This window comes from Plecotus auritus, assembly GCF_963455305.1.
Source record: "Plecotus auritus genome assembly, chromosome: 8".
In the NCBI taxonomy this organism is placed as follows: Eukaryota; Metazoa; Chordata; class Mammalia; order Chiroptera; family Vespertilionidae; genus Plecotus; species Plecotus auritus.
In genome coordinates, this window is record NC_137782.1 from 51,969,530 (window position 1) to 51,975,913 (window position 6,384).

Genomic DNA, 6,384 nt, shown 5'->3' on the forward strand with positions numbered 1-6,384 from the left:
CTGGTTTTGATGGTGAACGTGCCCAGCTGCCTGCCCCCAGAACTGTACAGTATTGTGGCTGCACTCACTCTAAGAGTAGTTATGTTGCATTTTTCTTGTTGTTAAAAACATGTTAGAAGCAATGAATGTATATAAAAGCTTCAACTAGTCATTTTTTCTTCTCCTTTTTTTATCGTCTCAGTTATTTTGTGATCATTCAACCAGAGGACCATTCCTACTTATTTCTTGTTGAGAAGAGATTCACACCCGAATGCATGGTGCATCTGTTGGCCAGGGTCGAGGTTAGCTAGAACACATGCACTTTCCCAGTGGGGGGGGCAAGGGTTCTAAACAGAACCACGGGAGAAAGTCTCTGAAGAACCTCTGCGGTCCTCCCAAGCCCCCAGTGCACAGGCACTCGGGAAGAGAGATCAACACAGTCGACATGTACTATAGCAGACAGTTCATCTGAGTTTGTACAGTGGCTGAAAAATCTTGTATGTTTTAAGATTTGGGTTAAAGTCACATTTCGAATTAAGGAAGTCACATTTCAATATTCACACAAACAAACAAAAACATATTCTGCCCCAGCCCCCTTATCTCTGCATATTCAGATATGACTTTCATTACATTAGTACATATTTATTGCTCATCATGGAAAGATCTAGTCCTGGCCTAGGGTGGGAAATTAGGAAGCGAGTATAAATCAAGAGGATGAAACATAAATAAGGCAGTCCCAACACATGACTGGCTTTCATAGTAAGGCTCTACGATGGAACAGAATTGCAAGTAGTCTAACATGTAATTAAACGTATGCTAAAATGACTACTTTACAAATGGGAACTTAAATTCTCATTTCAATTGTACTTCTAAGGCAGTGGTTGTTTTTATCCTTTCTTATCACTAATAGTTCGTAATGTACACCTGCTCTATCAGAAAGAAACAGGAAGGGCTTGAAATACAAGCCATGCTAAGGAAATTAGGGAGTCAGTTGAAATTCTATTCTGATCTTATTCTGTGGTGTCTTTTGCTTCCCAGACAAATGTGGTTGCACACTTTTTAAAAAATACAATTCTACATTGTCAGGCTTATGAAGGTTCCAACCAGAACTTTATTGTTATTCAATTTGGATCTTCCAGAGATTTTTTTTTTTTTTAAATTATGGGACAAAGGACATTTGTTGCAGGGGTGGGAGGGAGGAATTTTCAAAAGAGCACAACATTCCCAAGATTGGATCAGGGTGTGGAGGTTTCAGAAGAGCCAGGATTGTGAGGTATGAAATGGAAACAAGTGTGACCTTTTGCTAGGGGTCAATGTCATATCTCCATGAAGGACCTTACAAAACAAGCAAGAAACATTTTAAAGTTCTGTGATAATGTCTAGATTCTAGAGACATCAGAACAACTCAAAATCCAGCTCTGTACAGCAATGCATAAGGACCAAAACTCTTTCAAACATTTGCCAGCAATGGCATATATTTCAAGCCTGGGTATGTCTGATGGCTACTTAAACAATAAATTTGCAGTTTTAAACAATAGGATATTTAATGAAAACCTTCTGATTGGTAGGAACATCTGTTTCTAAGTATTTATTATGCACAATATAGAAAGAAAATAAAAACAAAACAAAAAATGTGAAACTCGATTGAATAAGTGGTAATACAGGTCCCTTGTCCTTAACCCAAAAAATCATATCTGTTCCATGTCTGTGCTCATAGGACAGACCTTGGACAACCATGAAATATGCATCCCACTGGACACGAAGAAAACCAGATAGAGTATGAATGGTATTACACCGATTCATCATGCTACCCCAGAAAAATAACTTAAAGCCAATTTCCTATTGATGGTGAGTTTGTTTTGGGTACCAATGTAAGCCTAGCAAACAAAAACACCTGTGTAAGACAGAAAGCCTTCATCAAAAGATCCTGGGTGTGTTACCAAATATGACTGTGATGTAGATACTTAGTAATGCCATATACCTAAGCCTTTTGGGGAATCTGCAGTGGGCCTTCCAAGCTAGCTCATTTTATTATGTTTTTCCCTTTGGGGTACCATTTGAAGGAGTGATAGCCAATCAAATTTCTTTCGGGGAAGTGTTGGTGATTGTGTTTAATGTACTGTCTTCTTAAGTTTTAAACCAAGCTTTGCTTTTGTTTTGAGATTATTTTTGTCTGAAATAAAATAAGTGTATAAAAACTGTTTTTGTATTGAAAACTTTTGTTATCAAAATTCCACTTTGATCTTCCATGACTGCTTTTAAGCTGAATACTTTTTAGGGGTGGCTGCTATCCTGTAACAGTTCACACACACACACACACACACACACACACACACACACACACACACACAAACATGTTAAGCATATTTTAGATGGTTAAGCTAGAGTAAGTCTCTAGTTAACCAGCATTAATAAAAGGGCCTTTTTTGTGTTATCAGAAAAAGCCACCTTGCTATTAAACTTTCCTTGTCTGTCCAGTTAATATTGTGAAGAAAAATAAAGTACAGTGTGAGATATTGGTTGTGCCCTAGAATTGTTTATAATGTGGTGACGAGACTTTGCTCTGCCATTCATCGTCATTAAACAAGACTTTAAAAAGCTCCTTAACAAGCCAGTAGAACCACCAGAAACTTCATGCTAATGAAGCCCCGGGGGACCTGGTTATGGATTGCCTTACAGGTGAAACCACCTTAGAAGGAGGCCCTTCTGTTTCCTGGTTACTAAACCTCCTGGTTAGTTAGATCCAAGATGGACTAGACTTGGGTTCTCCTCCCAAAGAGAGCCATTGTTCTTGTGTGTGTTTGTCCATACCAAGTGGCGATCCCAGCCTTTACCTGCAATCCATAAGATAAAAGATTGTATAAAAGGGAGAGAAACAAGCTGAAAGTTCTGTTTTGAAGTGAGCATTTTTAAGATAACCAAAGCAGTCATTTGCTTTGGAGAGGGAAAAAAAACACACCAAAACCAACCCTATGTTTCCCCCTTGCATGTATACCCCAAGCATCAACCCTCAAGTATATTCCTTTCAACTCTATTAAGACTCTGGCCCTGGCCGGTGTGGCTCAGTGGTTGGAACATTGGCCACACACCAAAGGATCTCAGGTTCCCCATCAAGGACATATACCTGGGCTGCAGGTTATCTCTGCCTGGTTAGAACTCATGAGAGAGGCAACCAATTGATGAGTTTCTCTCACATAGATGTTTCTTTCTCTTTCTTTTCTCCCCTCCTACTCCCCCTCCCTTCCACTTTCTATGAAAATCAGTGGAACAAAACATCCTCAGCCCTATCAGTGAGTGCAGACTGAAGGGTCCTGGGTTTGATTCCGGTCAAGGGCACATGCCCAGGTTGCGGGCTTGATCCTCACTAGGGGGCGTGCAGGAGGCAGCCGATCAATGATTCTCTCTCACTGTTTCTATCTCGCTCCCTCTTCCTTCCTCTTTGAAATCAATAAAAATATATTTAAAAAAGAGAAAGAAAATATATCCTCAGGTGAGGATTAACAGGAAAATAAGAGAGGACTCTGATAGTAACATCCATGTGTGGAACATCTGCTAGATGCCAACACAATATACATACCGCCACCATTCTTACTTCCTTGGAAGGTACGCATAGGCTTCTCCTATTTTGTAGGAGGAAACAGAGATTTATAGAAGTTAAACAATATGCCCACAATCTCATACATTACAAGTTACAGGAGGCAGGATCTGAGCCAAGATCTGGCGAACGAAGCTCACAGAGCAATCAGTGGTCTTCAAAAGGCTGCACAGGGAGCCTTGAGGCACAGCCTTTCCAAGGGATAATCAGGTGTTTAAAGGAGCTCTCAACAAGAGCCTAGTGCACATGCACTGCAGGCTTGGGGGCCTAATGCGCAGATGCTAGGGAATCATGGCTTTTCATACTTCGTACATTTGAGTTTGGGGGTGGTTAGTATGCATCCCTGGTGGATTTTGAGCCCTTGACGATGAAAAGTTATTCTAGGGTGAATTTTCCTTATTGCACATGTCTACTGTCCAACTTCAAGATTTTCAGCCTTGTTCTGTTATCTCTGAAAAACAACTTAGTATCTTATTAGAAACTAGAGGCCCGGTGCATGAAATTCATGCACAGACAGGGTCCCTAGGCCTGGCCGGCAATTAGGGCCGATCGGGCCTTCCAGCTGCTGGCCAGGGTCTTCCTTCCACAGCTGTCGGCCGCTGGCCAGAGCCTTCCTTCATTCCACACCATCCCCTGGTGGTTAGCGCACATCATAGCAAGCGATTGAACTCCCGATCTCCCGGCTGAACTCCCAAAGGGACAATTTGCATATTAGGCTTTTATATATAGATAGATAAGAGGAGGCCAGTTTAGACTGGTTCTGTGGTTATAGAAGTATTTACACTAAGGATATGAGCAAAACCTATAAGACAGAGATTTTTTTTGTAAGTCCCCCCTCTCCCTTTCCCCCCCACTGAGCCAATTTACCTTCACATTCCTGGGCATTGCCCTTGAGTATTAAAACCCTCCAGTTACCAAAAGGTCTGATTTGAATCCGTAGGAGGAGGAACTAATGCTGTTGCAAACCATTTTTCCCATTCCTTGCTTTCAACAAAGTTGAAAGAGTACCTAGTCATGACAGCTGGCCGATATGTTATTTTAAATGTGATTTCAGAATGTAACTCAGAAGTCCGAGTTGAGTAATATTACTATAACAAACTCCTTCGACTCCCATGTACTTATGTGAACAACATTTAAAAAAAAAAACACAAAAAAACAAGAATAGACTTGATGGTGAACCTAGCTCTCCCTAGTAATAGGTCATTTCTATTTATGGACACATGTCCTTCTTGGGGAGTTGGAATAAACCAGCCCTATTTATTTAATTAAGAGGTGTATTTCCAATAACATTTAAAATTTATATTTAATAATTATTTATCAAAATGTGTAATATATTTGTACATTTATCAATTAAGTAATAACAAAAATTGTAATTACTCAATCCAGAAAAAAAAGTAAAGCCTTATGGTCACAAAAATTTATAGACTTACTTTTGTTTTAGAAAATTATGCGAGTTTAATTTTAAGATTTCAGTTGTAAGAAATATCATATTAGGATAAAATGGAGGGTAGAAATATGAATTTGAGGGGCAAAAAAGGAAAATTGAAACTTTTAGGTGTCAAAAAATAAACTTTTATTCCTACAGTTTTCATGTATATGATGCTGAATATAAAGTCATTATGGTATTTAGATTCCATCATCTATAATTAAAAGTGTTGTAGCAAATTTATTTTAAAGTGTCAATTGTTAAAATACTTTCTCAGATAAAGTTGTTATTAGTACATATAAAAATTTTGTTTCAAACTGGCAATTCAGGGATTCTCTCTTGGAACAGATCTCTAAAGAAAAAAGAAATGGTGCCACAACCAAAGAATAGCCGAAGTCTGATTGATGGATGAGTTCTAACTTCTTAGGATTTCTTAATCCCCTTAAAGTCTATCCGGAAATTACTCAGGCATTTTATCAGAATCATAATTACTTCATGGAAGGGACTATAAATTGCATCATAAAAATAAATTCCTGCCACCGACAGTTTTGGGACAATTTTTTCTTTCATACTACTAACAATGCATTGGAAATTAAATCCTTTGCCACTATTTACACTTAAATTTTAATCTCAAATGTCAACGTAATCTTTTTTTAGGGGCAACTTTTCAGAAGACTCCTGCCCTGTATGCCCCTCTCAGCACGCCTCTGGACTTTACTTTACTAGAAGGTCCTAGGTGAAGGCTGGAGAGGTGGGGGGCGATAGGAGGGGCAGAAGATACACTCTTTCCCCAAAGACCTAGCAGCACTTTTGTATTGCACTAAATCTTTCTGTCAGCATTGAGGAAGCAGGGAATTGAGTAATAATAATTGTAATAATTACTCATTCCAGGACCAAAAGAGTAAATAAGTAAAGCCTTGGGGCCACACAAATTCATTTAAATGCATAGGCTTATTTTGTTATTAAAAAAACAACAACACAAGAGATTGTACTGGCTGGCATTGCTCAATGGTTAGAGTGTCGGCTGGCGAACCAAAGGGTAGTGGGTTTGATTCTGATCAGGGGCACGTATCTAGGTTGCAGGTTCATGCCCCGTTGGGGTGCATGTGGGAGGCAACCAATTGATGTGGCTCTCTCACATTGATGTGTCTCTCTTTCCTCTCTCCCTCTCCCCCACTGTTCAACTCTCTCTACAAAATCAATGGAGAGAATATCTTACAGTGAGGATTTAACAAAAAATTAAAATAATAAAAAACCATGAGACTAATAAATTTTAAATGTATTATTTTTGTTGCAAAATTTATGTTAAAATTCCTTTTTTTTCTTTTGGTTTTGTATTATAAAAAACAAAAAACAAAAAAACCTGCAGCCCATTGCCCACCTT